Source organism: Mesocricetus auratus, unplaced genomic scaffold, assembly GCF_017639785.1.
Source record: "Mesocricetus auratus isolate SY011 unplaced genomic scaffold, BCM_Maur_2.0 Super-Scaffold_100013, whole genome shotgun sequence".
Taxonomy (NCBI): domain Eukaryota; kingdom Metazoa; phylum Chordata; class Mammalia; order Rodentia; family Cricetidae; genus Mesocricetus; species Mesocricetus auratus.
The window spans coordinates 537,680-559,700 of record NW_024429196.1 but is presented as its reverse complement, the minus strand read 5'-3'; the positions used below and the strand labels follow the sequence as shown (position 1 = coordinate 559,700).

At 41.6% G+C, this 22,021-nt stretch overlaps 1 long non-coding RNA gene across 2 annotated transcripts in view; it reads right to left on the bottom strand.

Moving 5' to 3' along the window:
• The window catches only part of LOC121143459, a 31,897-nt gene that overhangs the window by 2,833 nt on the left and 7,043 nt on the right, over positions 1–22,021 (bottom strand). The window contains exons 2-3 of one of the 2 annotated variants that reach the window (XR_005880641.1): positions 12,231–12,310; positions 1,130–1,469 (exon numbers count right to left, since the gene is read on the bottom strand). This is a non-coding gene — a long non-coding RNA (uncharacterized LOC121143459). Of the gene's footprint in view, positions 1–1,129; positions 1,470–12,230; positions 12,311–22,021 lie in introns of those variants that run through there. The other variant, XR_005880640.1, reaches the window with a different exon arrangement.

Here is a 22,021-nt window from a genome sequence, read left to right as displayed (position 1 = left end):
TATACATGTCAAAACCTCACATGCACACACACACACAACAGAAGAATCTGAGGCATATAGAATTTTACCGTGTGCTTTTGTAGGAACAGAATGTTCCCTCTTTGCAAAAGACCAAAAATTTCCAAGCAAACCTGGAAAATCTGTTTTTGTCTGAAACGTCTTAGAGCACTTTCTCAAGGATTTATGATGTCTGAGAAATTTTATACTTTGGGACACTTAAAGCCAAGATGGACAAAAGTTGGGAGTAGTTGGGAAAAATTCTTCTTCTCTATGCCATTCCATCTCCAATTTTGTCACTTAATATGGGTCTAGGAAAATGTTTTAAAAAAACCCTGAGTTACAGCAGGGTTGCCAGGCATGGTGATGTGCCTGTAATTCCAACCCTGAGAAGGTGCAGGCAAGAAGATCACAAGTTCGAAGCCATCCTGGGATGCATAACAAGAATTCATGTCAGCAACAGGAGGCAAATAAAATGAGAAAAGAATTTGCAGCAAGATGGTTGTACAAGAGACAACTTACAATAAAGCCATATATTCAGTCAGGGGACAGAAGGAAGGAAATCACATCAAAAGAAGTGGCCCTACGTGACAACAGAGACCTTGGTGCTTTGGAGAAAGGCTCTGGGTTCAAGTGAGCCCAGACCTCCAACTGTGGTCCCTGCTACCCCTTAGTCTCTGTCACCTGCCTTAAGATGGAATGATAACAGTGCACATTTTATTATGGTTGCTGTGACAACAGCTTTAGTTAACATGGAGTGTTGTTTTAGAGAAAACACAAAGGGAACCACAGGACTTTGGCCATGACAGGTCAAGCTTGGGCATGTGTGACAAGAAAATTATTTGAGCAATGCCTGTCATTTAAAAGTTTTTCTAGTAAGCCAGACATGGTAGCTCACACCTTCTATTCCCCCACTCAGGAGGCAGAGACAGGCAGCTCTCCTCTCCATTTCTTGGAGGCCAACTTGGTCTACATGGTGAGTCCCGGGCCAGGCAGAGCAAGAAAGCAAAATGAAAATTGTCTAGTGGCCACATTAAAACATGAATAGATGAAATTAATTTAAAAAATGTGTTTTATTCCATTAGGCATATCCAGAAAACTATCAACCTTGGGAGTATATAATAAACACGAATAATGGAATTAGCAAGGCGTTTTTGTTTGTTCCTTTCACGATGGTACTCAGTACCTTACATGTCCAGCCCATCTCAATTCAGATAGGTCACTTTTCATACAGAACCACGGTCTCCTGCGGCCAGTGACTACTGAATTGGACAACACAGATCTCGCATCTGTGCCCGAGTCCTTCAGTTACCCCCTCACTGCACACAGCTCCGTTTGGCAGTCACGCAGAGTCCAGCTGGAAACATCTCCACACTCTGCAGCCATTCTCATCGAAGGGAGATGACAATGCTGACACAAGGGTGAAGCGTCTTCTCGTTTGCCTCACACTGATCACGCTCTGCACACACGCTCTGTGGAGAAGGGCTTTGTTTTATCTTAGCCTTAAGGAGTCTGTTACCATTTAATGGTATGGGAGTGCATTGTCGCCTTACTCAAGAATTTGTCAAGGATCCAGAGTTAGAATTGTGCTGCACAAAACCCAGAGAAAATGTTTTCCCACTGCCTTCCTCAAGTTTAGGATTAGCTAGTCTGGGAGATTAAGGAAAAAGTGGACGTTTCTTTCACCATTAAATGTGGGTCTTGTGGATGAATGGATAACAAGTGAACGAATGGGTGGGTGGATAGTTGGCTGGCTAGCGGGCCTATTTTAACCTCATTTTCTGAAAAATTACAGGAAAAGTGAAAGTTTCCCTCTTTTGTATTCCATTTCTTTCCTATAAATGTTGGTGGGAACCAGCAGGTGGCAGTCTGATGCTTTAGATTCTGAATTCAGCCATTGGACCTGGGGAAGTTGGCAGCCCTCCCCTTACTGAGCAGAGCAGTGGTCAGTGTTTGGGGTTTTGCTTGGAGCTTATAATTACAGAAACATAGCACCGTTAACTCTGGTTTGTAATTGCTAATAAAATTCCATCTTCACTCACTTGAAATCTTTGGTTTTTATTTCTCACTTAAAATCTTGTTTGGATTGTTATTCTTTCTCACATTTTAATTTATTTATTTGTGTGTGAGGGGTATGTACGTGTCACCACAGGCATGCGGAGATAAGAGAACGATCCACAGGAGCTGGTTTATTCCTCCCTCTGCATTCTAGGATTGTTTTTTCACACTTACTTCAGTTTGTTTGTTTAGTTATTGTGTGGCTGCATGCGCCATAGCATGAGCATAGAGGTCAGAGAGCCACTGTGATAGTCTATTATCTCCCTCTACAATGTGAGTTGACAGGAAGGAACTCAGGTCATCAGAATTGGGGGCAAACACCTTTGCCTGCTGCAGCCTCTCACCAGCCCTCATATTTGCCCCTCCCACTCTGGAGATGATGCACTTGATTGTAATTGCTGAATTCACATGCACAGAGAACCGAAGTGTTTCTGCGGTGATATTTTATTTGTGATCCAACAAATAAAGCTTGCCTGAGAGTGCAAAGGTAGCCACACTAGCTAGCCATAGAGGCTAGACAGTGGTGACATACACCTTTAATCCCAGAAGCCACACTAGTTACATAGAAGCTGGGCAGTGGTGCTGCAAGCCTTTAATCCCAGCACTAGAGAGGAATATAAAGTGGGCGGAGACAAGAGTACAGTGTAGTATTTAGTCTACAGTTTAGGCAGTTTGAGAAGCAGTGCAGTTTGGAGATACAATCATAGGATATAATCCCCCTTTTGTTCTGAGCATTGGTAGAGATAAGAACTCTCTAGTGGCTGGCTGCTTTGCTTCTCTGGTCTTCAGCTTTAATCCCAATATCTGTCTCTGAACTTTTATTATTTGTACTACATGCTTCTCCAGTTAGTACCTTCCCCATCTTGTTAGCTTTCCAACAAACTGAAAGTATTTCTTGTGTATGCTTGAAACTATGAAACTAGGTTGAGACCTACTACCCTCAAGACAAAGTTTAGAATTCCAAGCAGTGTACCTGCCCATGGCTTCTTCATTTTCCATAGTTACACAACCGCACTGACAGCTGTGTGAATGTGAGTCCTGCAAACCCAGAAGACAGTGTGGTTGAGAGTTCTGCAACCCCAGCAGGCAGTGTGTAGACAGACCTTCACACATATGTAGAAAAGCTTCAGGAATAAGCATTCACTAATGCCACCCTTTAGGTTTTAATGAAAGATGTTGTCTTATTTTAACTCAATGGAACAATTAGGAAGCAACTAAAACATTACCCAATTATATTGGTTCATTATTTTGGTTAATAGAGACAGGTAGATAATTTATATATGTTTCCTTGAAAATTTTCAAATAGAACTTAGAGAAATTATGTAGTAATTAGTGAACACCAGTTCCAGAAGGCAGAACAGTGAGCACCCCTGACTTGTATTCTTGTATAACACTAATATCTCTCACTCAAGCCTTCAGTGCATTGGCATTCTGCCCAGTTGCTGGCTTGGCTAGTTTGGGCAGAGAGAAAATGTCTATTCTGTGAAAATCAATGCACTCAGCATGATGGGCAGAGGAAGATGAAGGAGGATGTCTTTTTTCAGATCAATGAAGAAAGCTTAAATGTCAAAGCCCACATCTTAAAAGATAAAAGCCCATCCCATTAACAGATGAATGGTTAGGATAAATGAGGTATAGCAAGCACTTCAAAGTTATTCAGGCAGAAAAAGGAGAGAGAGTGTCCGAAGGCAGTCTTGAAAATACTGAGCTAAGTGAAACAAGCCACGTGGATAGCTTATTTCACGTTGGCTGGGCAAAGGCTTAACTGGGAATGTTTACAGGAGTGTTTCAGGATGAGGTTAACATTGAATCAGGGGACTTAGTGCAGTAAGTGTTCCTTTCCAACATGGAAGGACTTCATTTATCCACTGAGGGTCGAAACAGAGAGAAGACTAAGGAAGGAGAACTACGGTAGTCTCGCTTCCTGCCTGTGTGAGCTGGGGCCTCAGTCTTCTGTGCTTGGACTGGGACATACTCCAAACTATTCTCTCCCTTCTTAGCCTGTATAGTCACATGAGCAGTATCACATGGAACATCTTGACAAATACATAGATACAGATGGACAAATCTTACATGGTTCTTTTTATACACGGTTCCTAGAAAGGTCAGATACATAGAACCAAAAATCAGACTTAACAGCTGAAGTGAGGGAAATAGATGATTGTTGTTTAATGAGTAGCATTTCTATTTTGGACGATAGTCCCATGTAGACCAGGCTGGCTTCCAACTCACAGAGATCTGCCTGCCGTGCCTCCCAAGTGCTGGGGCTAAAGGCATGTGTCACCATGCCCAGTGGATGACAGCTCTAGCCGTGAGTAACAGGACAACTATACAGCTCTGTGAATGCACTGGGTGTCACTGAATTAGATACTGCAAACTATTTAAGTGGTAATATTGATATTATGTATATTTTACCACCATTTTTAAACTACAAAAAGCAAGTCTCTGAAGAGATGGCTCAGCAGTTAGTAGCACCTGTTGCTCTTGCAGAGGCCTGGATTCAGTTCCCAGCACCCCTGGTAGGCTCATAATCATGAGCAGGCTCAGTTCTAGGGGATTCAGTGCTCTCTTCTGACCTATACAGACAGCAGACACACAGCAGACACACACAGAGCAATACACTCAAGCAAAACACACACACACACACACACAAACACATACTCACACAAACACAAAGATAAGCAGAAATGTCTTAAGTGTTCACTGGAGTGTTCTGGGCAAAAGAAATGGTGTCACCAAAGGCTTGGGGGGGCACAAGGAACGATGAGATCATAGGAAGTACCCTAGGTCCCTTATGTAAAATTTTAGCACCCTAAGGCTGACAGGGAACAGGGCAGGTCTGGAAGGGCAGTGTGAAGCAGGAAACCAGGGCCAACATAAGAACTTCAAGTCATTCTCTCTTTAGGGCTGTAGGTCCTAGGGCAGGAGTCTGAGAGTCCAAGTAGGTGCATTTTAATGAACATGGCACCATGAAGGGAAATTCACTGCTAGTGTAATGTAAAAAGGAGAGAGCTGCAGAAAATCAGTCCAGAGTTGAAGACATCTTTTCTGTTAGGGACATAAATGGGGGGACGGGTAGAGACACAGAACAAATAAGCCCATAGACAAGGCTACCTCTAGCCGAGAAGAGGGCCTGGCAGTGCTGACTGAGCCTCCCTCCAGACTCGATGGCTCTGTTTTGACAGATTGTGAGGGCTAACAGACAATGCTCGGGAGCCAGGTGCTCTGCCCAGGCTAGTGATCTTGTGCCACCAAGAATCAAGTCTAATTTCCAAGGACACCAGGGCCTGGGCTGAAGCAGCTGGCTCCCTTCTTTCAAGAATGCATTGGTACCTAAGCTATGTAGAGCTTGGAAGAATAAGGAAAAGACAATGAGACAAGGCTGATATGATCATCTGGAAGAAACACAAGGAATAAGAGGGAGACCAGACAAATGTAATCCTAGACAGAAGAGATTGAGTTGAATTCTCTGACTTTGAATGGCCACCCAGAATACTATGTCATGTAAGTTATAAAATCAACCCTTACCTATAAATTGCTAAGCCCACAAGTTAATCACACACAATTCAATATCCCACTCCTTTCCATATGTAACTGAAAGATAAACAAACAACTAGTAAATAATTTACTTCTTTAAAGATAATAATTTATACTTAAAAAATAGAATGAGGTAGAATTCCCATGTCTTACAAGCATTTCTAGAGTCACTGAAACTTGTTTTACAAGATGATGGTAAAATCATCCCCGTGGACTGTACCAGAAGGGAGACAAGAACACAGGGCAGACGTGGGTTATTGCTCAGCCCTGGCTTCTTTCTCTTCTGCTTGTGAAACCCTTGGCTAGCCTTGCTTTTAGCATCTCCCATTTGCAGGTCTGTCTTGTTTCCTACTTGGGTAGCCTGTTCTACCTTTTGTTGGCACTGTCTAAGGAATGCCCTTTCCCACTGCCTTACTTCTGTTTTGCAGGAGCAAATGCCCTGCAAACCCATCCTGGCTCTTCCTTCACTGTTCATTTAGGTGTCTCCATAAAGTTCCATTACCCCTAACCTCGACTGCCCTTAAATATGATTTCATAAGAGTTGCTTTCAAATGTGGATATCTGACACGAGTGTTAACTGTCTGGGTGACCAACTGTTTGTCCCTTTGTTTTCTTAGCAGTAACTATATTTTAATCCCAGCACTCAAGAGGCAGAGGCAGGTGAATCTCTGTGAGTTCGAGGCCAGCCTGGTCTACAGAGCAGCCTCCAAAACAATACAGAGAAGCCCTGTCTCAAAAAAAACAACAAAAAAGATGGTAACTATAATTACCAAGGACTTCATGGAGTTGTGAAGATTAAATGATCCAGCTGTGCTGAGACACAAGCATCTGACCTACAACGCATACACTGCACATTGCACTAATTTGTTGTAAAATTTTGGCAACATATTAAGTGTGAGATATTTGCTTTTCTTACTTTTTAAAATAGCAGGTGAAATCATAAATAACTGCAGTCTCTGTAAGCATTTTGGACAGGTCGGGAGGGACAGGTATTCTGGCACTCGGGAGTCACAGAATACTAAGTGTTTCACAGAATACTAAGTGCTACACAGCTCAAATGGAAAGGTATCCTGGATCTCAGGAGCCAAGGACTACCACAGGTTGCAGTAAGCATAGCAGCTTACAGCCCTGTCTCAGGTAAAGGCTTTCCCAGTGTATCCGCTCTGCTTCTGCAGAAGAGGGTATTCCACCTGGGGATGTTTGCCAGGTGTGGCAGTTTTACTCAGGCAGGAGGTTTCCCAGGAGAAGTTGCTACAGTTCAGCTCTGCTCCCGGGAGTGGAGAGCCAGGGGAAGGTTTCCCTGCTGGCTCTGCTCTGCCCAGGGTGGTCTCTGCTCTGCCACAAAAGAAGGTGTTCACCCAAAGGGGTTTATTGGAAAGGAAGAATCCAGGAGAGGGGCTGCCCTCTGCCAGGACAGCCCGGTAGTACAAACAGCCACAAACTGAACAGACATAGAGCTTACATAGGGCTTCCAGGGTGGGGATTGGTTAGATTTTAATCTCGTGCTCAGGGATTAGCTAGTTTTCTGCACATGGTTAGGGTCAGATTTGGCTCTGGTTTCAGGGCCAAAGTGTGTTTCTTTCACTGGTCCTTTTTAGCCTTTTGGCTCTAGTTTTAGGGCCAGGGTGTATTTCATTCACTGGCTCTGATTTAGGGACAAAGTGTGTTTCTTTGGCACTGTTTTCAGGGTCAGGGTGCATTTCTTTGGTTCTGGTTGCAGGGCCAAAGTGTGTTTCTTTGACTCTGCTTGGGGTGTGTTTCTTTGGCTGTTCCTTTTTCCCTACAGTCTCATCAACACCTGGAAGAAAGCAGGGGCAAGTTTAGGAGGAGGAAGAGTATTGTTGAGGTTTCAGGGTGTCCAGTTTTGGCTATAGGCAAAATGTACTTGGAGAGCCAGAGAGTCAGAAGGGGAGATATGTAGATTTAGGGGACATTTGCCTAGAGGTGAGAGTCAATATAAAGATGGGATTGCTACCCTGGGTTCACTGGCCAGTCTAGTCAAACCATGACAGTCTCAAAACAAGGTGGATTTCTGAGGAATGACTCTTGTGACTGGTCCCTAACCACCATGAAAACATATGTGCACACTCACACACATATCACACATACACACACACAAGATCACTTAAAGAAAAGTGAAAGTGTTCAATTCAAAATTTGAGTAAATACAATTTAAAAACTGAAAGGTTGAAAAGATCAGAATGGAAATGATTAAAGGAAGAGGGGGAGGGTCCAGTGAGGTTTGGTCATGGGAGCCGTATTTCTCTTGTTGTAACTGAGCCCTAGAATGGCAGAGTTTGACTACAGAGATGAGCCCCTCAGGACCCTGGATGAACTTTGTCAAGAACCTCTTCTAATCCTCTTGCCCTCTTGGGGACAGCTGTAGCCAATCGGGTGTTAGGATATAGCTCTGCCTGGCTTCAGTTCTGTTCTCCTCACAGCCCCTGTGTCTCTTTCTCTTTTCTCCAGGCTCTCTGTGCCCTGAACTCTGCTGAGCCCCAAGTTGACTAAAGTTTCCACACAAAATAATGTATATATGTTTGGGTATTTTGCCTGCATAATCGTGTGTGCACCATGTTCATGTAGTACCTGAGGAGGCCAGAAAAGGGCCTTGGAACTGGAGTTACAGATGGTTGTGATCTACTCTGTGGGTGCTAGAACTCAACCTTGGATCCTCTGTTAGCAGCTAGTGCTCTTCACTCCTAAGCTGTCTTTCCACCACCACCCCTGATTATTTTTAATGTAGACACTTACAGCTATAAACTTCCCTCTTAAGACTGTACTCATTATTTCTCATGTGTTTTGTTATTTTGTATTTGCATTTTCATCCCACTTAGGAAAAAAAATTCCCTTCTTGATTTCTTCAATGATTCATTCATCATTCAATCATCAGTCATTTACTTCCCATGAGTTGGTTTAGTTTCTGTAGTTTTCTCTTGGTATTGGTTGTTAGCTTTATCCCATTGTGCTCCCATAGTGGAATACAGGACATTGCTTCAGTTTTCCTGTATTGGTTAGATTTGCTTTGTGTCCTAATATGTGACCTAGTTTAGATGATGTTCCTTGGAATGTTAAGAAGAAAACATACTGTGTTCAAGTGAAATGTTTTGTAGACATCTACTAGGTCCTTCAGATCTATAATGTCATTTAATTCCATCCAGAATTTCTTTGTTCATTTTATTTTTTGTTCACTTGGTCTAATGGTGAGTGTGGTATATAGCAGTTACCCACTATTACTACATTGAGGTTTGCCAGTGACTTTTATTCTAGTAGTGTTTATTTCAAGAGTTTTGATGAGCCTGTATTTAATATATATATATGATTATAATTTCATTTTGCTGGATTGTTCTCTTGATCCCTAAGAAGTGACCCTTTTGTGTCATCTGCCTTGAATTTGCTTGAAACCAGTCTAAGTCAGATACTAAATAAGAACACCTGATTGTTTCCTGGTTCAATTTGCTTGAAACACCTTTTTTCCATCCTTTCACCCTAAATTAGTGAATAATATTTATCTTTGGTGGTGAGCTATGTTTCTTGGAAGTAACAAAAAAATCTTAACATTTTGTTGGTTTTGTTAGTGTTTAATGATTTCTTGGTCCCTTTTTGCTTGAAGAGTATCTTGGTGTTGCTTATATTTTCCTGCTATAGCCTCTTAGATGTGCTTGTCTTTGTCTTCAATCTGATGTATTCCATCCAGTATCTTCTGTAGGGTGACTTCATGGTAACATTCTGCTTTTATCGTGGAAATTTTTCTTTTACTTCAGTTATGATAGTTTTGCTGGATATATTAGTCTAGGTTGTCAGTTGTAATCTTTCCACATTTAAAATACATCATTTCAGGCCCTTTTTATGTGATCATTAGTTATTCTGATAGGTATCCCTTTGTATATGACTTTGCCCTTCACTTTTTCAGATTTCAATATACTTTAATTATTCTGTATATTCGTATATAACATGAGAAATGTCTTTATTGGTCCTGCTTGTTTGGTGAACTGTCTGCCTCTTATATTGTATGCGTGGAAGGGCTTTTCTTTCCCTAGATTTTCTTCATGACTTCATTAAAATATTTTGTATGTCTGTTGTATGGAATTATTTTACCTCTTTTTTGTGCATAATTACCAACTTTGCCTTTTCATGGTGTTCAAAAGTTCTTCTGTGGTCCATTCCTACTTATGTTATTATCTTAACTGAATGACCAGTTCCTCTATTTTGTCTTCCAAAGATGATCTGTTCTGCTATGTTTTCATTTCCAGTATCATTTTAGTTTGGGGTTTATTCAGTATTTGTCTTTATTGAATTTTATTTCTGTGTCATGAGTTGATTATTTTATTCAGCTATTTGTGTTCTCTTAGAAAATATTCATGTCCTCATTGGATTGTTTAAACATATGTTTAACCATTCTCTGAGCCTTTCATGTGGGATGTTATATAAGTAATTTTCATCAGGGACCATTGCATTAGGATTGATAATTCTGGAGGAAGTATGTTGTCTTGGTTTTTCTATGTTACTTGTGTTTTGAAGTAGGATCTGCCCATCAGGATTTATATCTTTGGTTAAGATTTGTGTTGTTACTTTTGCTCTTTTAACTCATGACATATCTTTTTCAGTTGAGGGACAGTCTAGAGACAATAGGGTCTAGTACTCTTGTGTTGATGTGTTAGACTGGTAGCTGATACACTACCTGCAGCAATAGTTGCTACCTAGTGTTTAACTCACTCTGAACAGAGTAGCAGTTGACTACAAAACAAACACTTATTAAGGACCAATTTTTGTTTGGGCAATAAGGGACCCAAATAATATTTTTTATATTAGATATGTTCATTGTTGTGGGTAAGAGTAGAAAGGAAAAGCAAGTAAAAGGAAGTGAGCAATTACAATGGAGTCATTGATTAATATAAAGTTATTAAATGGGTTTTAGGGAAGGGAGCATACAAAGAGTGGGAATAATGAAAGCAAAGGAAAATGAGAGGTGTGGAAGTTCTGCTTAAAGGTGGAAAAGAAGATACAGTAAAGACGTGTACTCTGATCTCAGAAACCTGGTCAGCCTTGGGCTATGAGAGAAGTCACGGTAAAAGGAAAGGATATGTGGAAAAGATAAATGTTGTTGCTGTTGTTTTTATTAGCATTAATTGAAGAACACTGCTCTTAGTTTTATGGACATTTTTCATCAGGCATATCTTTTGTACGTCTCCAAAAGATCATATAGTTGTAGTGTTTTCTTCAGTTTTACTTCCATCATTGGTTTTATTTATGCTCTGCTAGTAAGAAGTGAATGTTAAATTCTCCCCACTGTGCTTACAGATCATTCTGTGCCTCCTGGTGGGTGTGGCAGATTTGTTTGCATATCTGGAAACTAGAAAATCCACGTGTGTTAACTAGTTATATGTAATCTACAAGGTTGTTCTCTGTGATGAGATGCTAGACTATACTGCAGTAGGACTGCTGTGAGCATTCAATTTGATGCTGACATAGCTATTTATGCTTTTGTGTCTTTTGTTGCCTTTTTTCCTTTATTATTTTAATATTTGGTGTCTTAAAACCTAAGTGTGTCCTCCCATACCCATGTTTCTTACCTCTATTTTATGTCATAATTTCTTATACACTCCTTAATAAACAGTTCATGCAGAGGTTCCCATGTTATCAAAGACCATAGGAAAAGCCTGGCACTTTCTTGGTCAGTTAATTATATCTAACATCTTAGCACTTGCTGGGTTCTACACACAGTTGTAGGGAACACAAATAAATACCAAAAGGCGTCATTGCTGGATCGTGTGCTTAGAGTGTATTTGACTGTGCACTCTTGAACTGTCTTACAGTGTCTGTAGTGTGTTCTAGTCCCACCAGCTATGGTTGCACATTCCTGTATTTCACATCTTTGCCCCCATTAGTGTTCAGGGTGTCTTGGGCTTCAGCCTTGGAACAGGGTATATGTTAACAACTCAATATAGACTTAGTTTGCAACTCTGCAGTGATATATATGTTGAGCATCTGACTGTCGTCTTGTTTGTCACAGGTCTTGCTGAAGCATATCTTCAACTCTTCAGCCCATGTACCCATGTCGTAATGGGCCCTGTGTCCAAGCACCTTCTTCCTGCCTATGGCTTGTGTTTTCATTCTTTAACACTGTCTTTCACAGAACAGAAGCCTTTTATCTTAAGACGATGTAACATGAATTTTTTCCCCATGGTTGTGGTTCCTGTATTTTCTCCTGTGTTAATTTCATGGAGCGTATAGGTCTGCATTTTATATTTATGTTTGTGATCCATTTTAAATTAATATATATATATATAGATATATAGATAGATAGATAGATATATCAGGTCTGTGTCTGGATGTAGTTTTTTGCTGGTTGGTAGTTATCTGTCACTATTTGTCCAAAAGATTCCTTTGCTTCTTTGTCAAGGGTCATTGACCATGGTTGTAGGTTTGCTAGTTTCACTGTAGTCAAGTTGAGTCATCAGTCTTCCACTGGGCATGCTGGTTTCTATCACTGAAACTAGGTATCTGAGATTAGCAACTTAGAAAGAAAAGAGGGTTGTTTAGAGGTGTAATCTGTGATGTATAGGCTCTGTAGCTTGGGGTGTGGTAAAGCAGCATGCCCTCAGTTCCCAGTGAATAACTCAGACTCCAGGTCTTACCTTTAACATCTGTGCCCGGGAAGGTATCCATGTGGTTCTTGACAGGATGTGGAGGCTGTTGTCTGAATAGCTCCTATGATCTGTTGGCAAACAAAATTTAACTCCCACTTTCTGGTTTTTTGAAATGGCGCTCTTAATAGTCATCATGCTACAGTATCTGAATAGCTCCTGAAAGAGGTAATTTGTCCTCACCATACAACTCAGGAGAGAAGAGAGAGTACACTGGGCACAATTATGTAGCTGTGGATCCTAGTAGCCTGTGTACAACATGATCGTTCCAAGCTTTTACTATTCAGAGAGTCAACCGCCAGTTAATGGGACTGTGTATTTATGAAGAAGCCTTTTCCTTCAGAACAGTCTTGGCACCAAGAAAGAAGCTTCTGTCCTGTAGAAGAGTACATCAATTGTTTGTCCAGTGCCAAACAGTCAGTCCTGAAAACATACATACAACTAACATTATATGGACTTCATAGGTTAGCTTTACAAATTACGTATCTGTATGTATATACAAATACATATATGCTTACAATAACAATTAATGAAAAAAGAAGCCATGAATTTAAAGGAAAGCAAGAAGGTTTTGGATGGAGGAAAGTGATGAGAGAAACTTTATAATTAAATTGCCATCTCAGAAATAAACAGCAACATATAAAGAAAATCAGGGTGTGAAGGAGGCTGTTGGTGCAGCGAGGCCAGAGGAGGGGTGCTCTCCCAGATCTTGGCTACTCTGGTCTGTCAGGGTCACACATTTGGCCACAGTCATGGGGGCTGCTTGAAGATGAAGTCATAATTATTCATTTTGTCATCCACCTGGACTCGAACCTCCACATCTCCCAGGTCTAAGACACTACAACACTATTTTTGCTTCAATGTGGCAAGCTGTGTCACTCAATTTTCCCGTTCTGGAATACAATCAAGGATGCTGAAGTTTCTACACGGTAACCCTGGGATACTTCATAAAACACTCTGTAAGCTGACTGGATAATGGGTCTCCTGTACCACATCATCTTAACCTCATATGAAGTTTTAACCAATTCCAACATAGCACTTAATATCAGCCAGTGCATCTCAAGAGGGAACATGGATCAGTGCTGAGGGTAAAGGCAACATATTACAGCACCAATCTGCTAAGGAGTAATAGTGGCCCTTATGCAAGCTGGCATCAGTTTAAAAAACTAGGAAGCACAAGAATGTTTAAACCTGCAAAATGGACTTCAGGCTCCGAGTGACCATTGTGTCAGGTTTTGAATACACTTTGTCCATATCTTCACAACCTTTGGGGTTGGTACTGAGCATGAAATAGATAGTCCTCCATCTTAGTGATCTCATCCTCCAGACTCACCTTATGGGATTTTGGTGCTGTGTTTACTGGCATCACACATGGTGAGCTTCTGAGAGTCCCACCACAGTGTTTGCAGTTTCCCTGCCCAGATTACCAGTTCTTCCTTAAACATACACAAAGTATCTACTGGATACATCAGTGCTGACTTCCAGGAACAATGTGTGTAATCACCCTGTGATCCTGGAGGGTCTCGGCTTGCTAAACACTGGTTTAGAGTCAGGAGTTTTGTAATCCTGAAGTATAAGTACAAATTTCTGGCCATCCCTCCTCAACCCCTATGGCCAAACCTCTCCCTGAGAGACTAAGCCACCTTCTAATCTCAGCAGGTCTTCTGAAGAATGCCCACACTTGGCCTGTGGTCATGGGCTCACAAGGGGATTTACAGTGCCTCCTGGAGGCCTTGTCCTCTCTGACCTCCTCAAACAGAGCAATAACTCTTCCTTTCCATTCATCTGTGGAAGCAACTCCCACATCTTCCTGAGTGGAGCAGTTCCTGCACCTTCATGCTACCGATGAGCAAACCCACGTCTGCTGGCTGCTTAAAGTCAAACCAACACTTCAGTCTTGCTCTGTATAGGTGTTGGGAGTTCTCCGGATATAGTGCTTACAGTTGGCACCCACCTCGAGTTCTTCCTGGATGCTCTACACACTCAGCTTTCTTCTTCCCGTGTCTCCTCTGGTTCTCCTTCCCTATCTAGGAAAGACAGCTCCAGGACAGCCTTTCAAGTTGCCAAAACACATACAGATGATTGTAGGAAGAAACGACAAACTCCTGCTGTACTTTGGTACTGTTCCTGACCAGCCTCATCCCTGCCCCACCACACACACCTTGTGTTATCAGAAAGACTGGCAGCCTGTCCTGGCTGTGCTGGCAGTTCTGAAGGGTACGTTATATGTGCACTGGGCCTGCCACTCCTCCAAGGACTCCCCATTTCCAGGGAGACAATGGTGTCACTGGAATTCTTTACAGAAGAGAGTGTAGACAAACTGCACGGATTGACAGTCCATTTGCATTAAAAGCACTTCTTTCACCCAAAGGACTGCTAGGCAACTCTAGACAACACTCTGTCTGGTCTGGGATCACATAGTAAGGGACTTATGTAGAAGTCCCATGTTGCTGTAGGTAACTGCCAGCCAGACCCACCCTAGAAAGTAGCAGCAGCAGCAACCTTTCCTACTTTGATGACATGCCAACAGAGCTCCACCCTAGCTGGTCACCCAAAGAGTTGGAGGCACATATGGAAGGCAGTGAACGCCAGGCCTGACCTCCCCCACCAACCTCACCCAACAGAGCCACTTTAGGTGTCTTCCTATATTGTTTAGCATTTCTAGTATGATGGAGAAGAGGAATGACAGGGATGCCCTCACTCTGTTCTGATCTTAGAGGAAACACCTGTTTTTTCACTAGTAAGAAGTTCCCTATTCTGGTATGTTATTTATCATATGAGGTTCTTTCGGTAGAAACAGAGGGCACAGCTTCCCACTGTTACCCACAGCAGCCTAAGCGTCCCCTAGACTTTTAGAAACCTTGATAAAACAGTCCAAACCAGAGTTAAGAGCTTCAGCACAGAAAAGTATCTCAGACTAAAACAAAGCTGGGGGTTAATAAAGTCGTTTTCTTATGGACACAAAAGCCATACTGAGCCATACTGAGAAGAAAGTAAGACACACCCCAGAGCCTGGCTGCGGGCTTCTCAGAATCAGTGCCCCTTGTTTCTTACAACAATCACATGTAAGGTTTGGGTGAGGTTTGGAAGTTGCTATCCTCAAAGTGTCGCTGAGGAATTAAATGGCATTATCAGGTGGCTCTTGAGGGCCCCCCTGTCAGGACAGCAATGGATAAAGTAAAAGTCTAGCTCACAAAAGGTGGGATATCCTTACTGCAAGCAAAGTTAACAATTTTGGTTAGGATTCTCGAGAGATGTCTGGTAAAATGAACAGGGTCTTACACAAGCCCAGGCATTCAGGCCATACGCTGGTCCATTGTTCCATTAACCTAGGATGTCAGAGGTGGAGCTCTGCCTGACTTGACAGCTGTGAGGCAGGGGGCTAAACATGTCCTAGGGCATTTGATCATTTACAGATGTCTGCAGGTGAGAAAGTGTGAGCATGGAGGTGACCATGAGCACATGGTTGGAGGAGACCATAGCAAAGGGGAAAATCTTGGTGTCTTTTTTTAAAAAAGATTTATTTATTTATTATGCATACAGTGTTCTGGCATACACACCAGAAGAGGGCACCAGATCTCATTACAGATGGTTGTAAGCCACCATGTGGTTGCTGGGAATTAAACTCATGACCTCTGGAAGACTAGCTGGTGCTCTTGACCTCTGAGCCATCTCTCCAGCCCCAATCTTGGTGTCTTTAAATGCTGTCTGTTTCGTTTTTGTTTTTGTCTTTAAACAACCCAACTCAAATAACAAAGCAGTTGTATTTCTGAGATGGCTAGTAACGGTATCCATACAGGTAAGACTGGTCAATGGAGAGCCTAGGGGGCCTATGCTCTTTCATCCAATGGTCTAGTCCCACAACTTCCTTTACCTGTTTCTGCTAATGACTACCACTCTCTTTTGGTGGCAGGGGCAGGGGGCAGGGAACTTGTCTCTAACCACCTGGAGCCCCAGTGGGCTCTGTTCACCTATAGTTCTGCAATTTAGACAGGATAATTGGGACCCACCTCTGGGGGGTTTGAACCCACAGTAATGATGACGTGGATGAAGCCAGTATCCCAGAAAAGCAAAGGGTGTAAGAGCAGACTGTTTCTCTTGCTGTTATTGTGAAAAGTACCCTTGATGACCTTGGAGGCTTCAGGCCTTATGCGTGTTACACTATTTCTATTGTGTTCATTGGGTAGAGTGACTATTATGATCTTTCTTCTTATCCTTATAGTCTGGTGGGGAGCATTGCTGTGAACTGCCCCTGGACCAAGAATGGAGATCCTGAACATCTAAGAATAACAGAGGGTGGGGGATGTATGGAGTGAAGGGACTCGTGGGGGAATGAAGTCCCAAGTGAATGTGTGCTGGGGACATTAGCTTAGCCATATCAAGAATCCAATACTTCAGCCCATGGGCAGTAGCAATGTCTCCCCCAACCCAGAGTGAAGCTCAGGGAGGATGGCAAAGCCTTCCTCGGAGAGTCGAGGAAATGTTGATATTGTGTGCAGAAAATGCCCACCATAGCTTTCTTCCACCAGATACGTACAGGCTAACGACAGCTCTCCTACAGAGACCACCACTACCAAAATTAGTTTAACCTGCCTCCTTGATTCAGCTGTGTGCAACAACTCCATGTCCCTGGTAACTGTAGATAACAAATACGCTGAGCTTCCAGGGTGCTCTAGCTTCTCCACCAGAGCCCAGGGCACCGGATCCCGGCTTCGCTCTGTGTCTGTGAGTTCGTCTTTTCTTTCCAGTCGGATCTCCATCATCCCTAGAGACATGCTGGTTAAAGCAGATCAGAAATTGCATCCTATATAACTTTTGAAACTTGTTAGACAATGTCCAGAACTCAAAATGAGTGAGTAGCATATGGAGTAGGATTGTTAAAATTTTATACTCTTCCTGTTCAGTGTCACAGCTGGGAAAGTCCATTAAGTCTAATTGATAGATGATGATTTTTAATCGCATCAGTGATAAATGAGGCTTTATATTACTACATCCCCGCTGGCTTGGAGGGTGGCAAATTAGGGCCATTGTAATGGTATTTCACTGTTGTTTTAATTCATACTTGTGGGCTAGATCAATGACTCAGTGGTTAAGAGCACTGGCTCCTCTTGCAGAGCACTTGGGTTCTGTTCCCAGCACCCCCATGGTGCTCACAGCCTTCCTTCATTCCAGTTCCAGGGCATCTGATGTCCTCTTCTGGCCTACATGGTGCCAGGCACATATGGTGCATAGACATACAAATGAATTTTAAATTTTTTGGGGGGTGGGGCTCAAGACAGGGTGGCTTTGGAGGCTGTCCTAGAACAAGCTCTTGTAGACAAGGCTGGTCTCAAATTCACAGGGATCCTCCTACATCTGTCTCCCAAGTGCTGAGATTAAAGGTGTGTACCACCAATGCCCAGATGAGTTTTCAAATTTAATTTAAGTTTAATTCACACTTAAATAGTACATGTATATCGTTTGGGAAAAAATGAATTAAAACAGTAATAAAATGCCACTGTGACTCTTTATTCCACACAGATACGACAATCTTTGTACACAAATTGTTTTTCCTTTCCTATGTGTACACTTCTTATTACATTATGTGGATTACCTTATGTTGGATTATCCAAACATCCTTTATGGATGCTGAGAAGCAACTATGTTTGGGATCATCCCTACCTTGCTCTTGATCTTAATGAAAAAGCTTCTAGTTTCTCACTATTAAGTACAGTAATAACTATAGGTTCCCACATTCACTGTTTAGCAAGTGGAAGAAATCCCCTTCTCTTCTCCTTTTGTTGGTTGTATATTTTGTGAATGGGTATTAAATTTTAGCTAAGGCCTTTCTGCATCTATGGAGATTATCATGCGATTTTTTTCCTTAGTCTGTTACTAATGATAGATAAATAATATTCAGATAAAGTGCTTCCTTGTTAGTCTGAGTTAAATCCCAGTGGTTTCTAATTCTTTGTGTTTTTGGAGTCAGTTTATTCACATTTCATTGAGGGTCTATATTGCTGAGTGGTATTGCTATGTAATTTTCTCTTATGTTAGAGTAGTGCTGGCTTCAGAGAAGTAGAAATGGGTCTATCTTATTCTGTCTTCTAGAAAATGTGGTAGAAGTTTGGTATATGGCTTGAATGTTTGATCGAATTAACCAGGGAATCCCTTTGGCTCTGCTATTTTCTGTTATGAATAGTTACTACTTATACATTCAGTTTCTTTAATAGATTCATTTTAACTATGTTTTTCTTGTATTCTTATATATTTCTGGTAGCCTGCATGAGATTAACCTAGGCACTTTGCATATATGTTACAGTTGTGTAGATTGGTTCTCAGCCGAGACTCCTAACAACAGGAACATTGTTTGTTTCCAACTGATTAATTGGCTTTTAGGACCCTACTACTAATACAAGGTGGCCTTTGCACAGCCTTAATAGATGTCGAGGTGTTTATTCTTACTGCAACTTGATATGCCTTCTCTTTTTGATACTCATGGAAGAACTGCCCTTTCTTGGATGGAGACAGATGAGAAAGGTTTGGGGGCTCAGAGGTAGGAAATGGGGAGAGGGACTGTGAGGGGATGATGGGAGCTGGGAAGCAGATGCTGGGATGAAAAAAATTGATGAATAAGGTGCCTGGAGACTGCCACTGAGTCTCCCCTTGCAGTGGGAGCCTACACACCCCAGATTCCTGGTCTTCTCCACCCAGGGGACCAGGCAATTCAGGGCCTGTTTATGGGCCCACATTCCAATGCCTGGAGACTGCCACTGAGTCTCCCCTCCCTGAGGGAGCCTATGCACCCTAGCTTCCTGGTCTTCATCCAAGAGACCAGGACAAGGACCAGGAAGAAGAGTATTGGACTTGCTTGCAACCACTGAAAGGGAACTCTGGTTCCCTAACCACCAGATCAGGAAGAGGCTCTTTCTGCACCCACTAGAAGAAGGGATGGGAAGGAGACAATACAAAAACACACTCAGCAACAAAACAACAAACATGACACTTTCAGATTCTAGTGACCCCACACCAGCAAGACTCCAACATTCCATTGCAAATGAGGCAAAAAAGAATGACCTTAAAAACAACTTCATGAAAATGATAGAGTCCCTCAAAGAGGATATGGGAAAATCCCTTAAAGAAATAGAAGAAAAAACAACCCAAAAATGCAAGAAATAGAAGAAAATAAACCAAAAATCAAAAAAAATGCAACAAATGGAGGAAAAGACAAAGCAAAAATTGCAAGAAAAAATTCAAACAGTTCAAGGGTTGAAATCAGAAATAAAAAAATCAGTGATACACCCTTCCCCCGTGGGGGTCTGTTGACCGCTTGTTACTAGGAGCTTTTAGCAAAACACTTCTTGTCCCCTCCTCCCAGTAAGTCTTGCATGCAAGTTCCTGTTTATTGTCTAAATGCTAATTCCTGTTTTTGGCCCACCCCTTTGCTGGAGAGTCCTGGGAACGTAGGCTTCTGACCTTGGTGTTTTTCTACCATACCTGACTTTGGTATATAAGGCTCTACCCTTGTAAAAATAAATGCCATTCTCTTTGTAAGAATGAGCCGCTGTCTTTGTCTTTATTTTCATCCTTAGCACTTAGCCTCAGATCGTTGTGAAGTATGGTAGCACTGTAGCTGCAAACGCACTGGCAGCTCACTACACACAGTCTGAAGAAAGGCTGGAAATAGAAAATCTGGGCAAACGGTCAGGTACTACAGATGCAAGTATAACCATCAGAATACAAGAGATGAAAGAGAGAATCTCAGGAGTTGAAGATATACTAGGAGACATAGATTCATTGACCAAAGAAAATCTTAAGCCCAACAAATCCCTAACACAAAATACCCAGGAAATATGGGACATCATGAAAAGACCAAACCTGAGTAATAGTTATAGAAGAAGTTGAAGATAACCACTTCAAAGGGGCAGAAAACATATTCAACAAAATAACAGAAGAAAACTTTCCCAACCTAAAGAAAGACATGCCAATGAAAGGACAAGAAGCTTACAGAACACCAAATAGAGTGAATTACCAAAAAAAATCCCCTTGCCACATAATAATCAAAACCCTAACATACAGAATAATCTCACTAGATACTGAAAAAGCCTTTGACAAAATTCAACACCCCTTCATGATAAAGGTCTTAGAGAGATCCAGGATAATAGGAACATACCTAAACATAATAAAAGCTGTATACAGAAAACCAGCAGCCAACATCAAAATAAATGGACAGAAACTCAACATGATTTCTCTTAAATCAGGAAAAAGACAAGGCTGTCCACTCTCTCCATACCTCTTCAACATTGTACTTGAGGTTCTACCTAGAGCAATAAGACAACGAAAGGAGATCAAGGGCATACAAATTGGAATGGAAGGGGACAAACTTTCACTATTTGCACATGATAGTTTGTATAAAACTCTACCATGGAACTCCTAAAGCTGATAAATACCTTCATTAAAGTGTTGGGATACAAGATCAACTCAAGAAAATCAGTAGCCCTACTCTATACAGTCGATAAAAGGGCTGAGAATGAAATCAGAGAAACATCACCCTTTACAATAGCCACAAACAACATAAGATACCTTGGGGTAATGCTAACCAAATAAGTTAAAGACCTGCATCACAAGAACTTTGAGTCTTTAAAAAAAGAAACTAAAGAAGACACCAGAAAATGGAAAGATCTCCAATGTTCTTGGGTAGATAGAAAAAATGGCAATCTTGCCAAAATCAATCTACAAATTCAATGCAATCCCCATTAAAATCCCAGCACAATTTTTCACAGACCATGAAAGAACAATAATCAACTTTATATAGAAAAACAAAAGACTCAGGATAGCCGAAACAACACTATTCAACAAAGCAACATCCAGAAGCATCACCATCTCTGATTTCAAGCTCTATCAAAGAGCTTTAGTCCTGAAAACAGCTGGGTATTGTTACAAAAATAGACAGACAGACCAATGGAATTTAATTGAACAACCCAATATTAACCAATACTTGTATGAACAATGAAAAAAAAAGCATCTTCAACAAATGGTCCTGGCATAACTGGGTGCTGGCATGTAAAAGAATGTGGATAGATCCATGTCTATCACCATGCACAAAACTTAAGTCCAAATGGATCAAAGACCTCAACATAAATCCACCCACACTGAACCTCTTAGAAGAGAAAGTAGGAGATACCCTTGAACGAATTGGTACATGAGAGTGCTTCCTGAACATAACACCAGTAGCACAGACACTGAGATTGATAATTAATAAATGGAACCTCCTGAAACTGAGAAGCTTCTGTAAGGCAAAGGACACAGTCATCAAGACAAAAAGGCATCCCACAGAATGGGAAATGATATTTACTAACTCCACATCTGACAGAGGGCTTATCTCTAAAATTTACAAAGAACTCAAGAAGCAAGTCTCCAAAACACCAAAGGATCCAATTAAAAAGTGGAATACAGAACTAAATAGAGAATTTTCAATAGATGAGTCTAAAATGACTGAGAGGCACTTAAGAAAGTGCTCAGTATCACTAGCCATCAGGGAAATGCAAATCAAAACAACTCTGAGATACCATCTTACTCCTGTTAGAATGGCTAAAATCAAAAACACCAATGACAGTTTATGCTGGAGAGGATGTGGTGAAAGGGGAACACTCCTCCACTGCTGGTGATAGTGCCAACTTGTACAACCTCTTTGGAAATCAGTATGGAGATTCCTTGGAAAAATGGGAATCAGTCTACCACAAGACCCAGCAATTCTACTCTTAGACATATATCCAAAAGATGCACATTCATACAACAAGGAT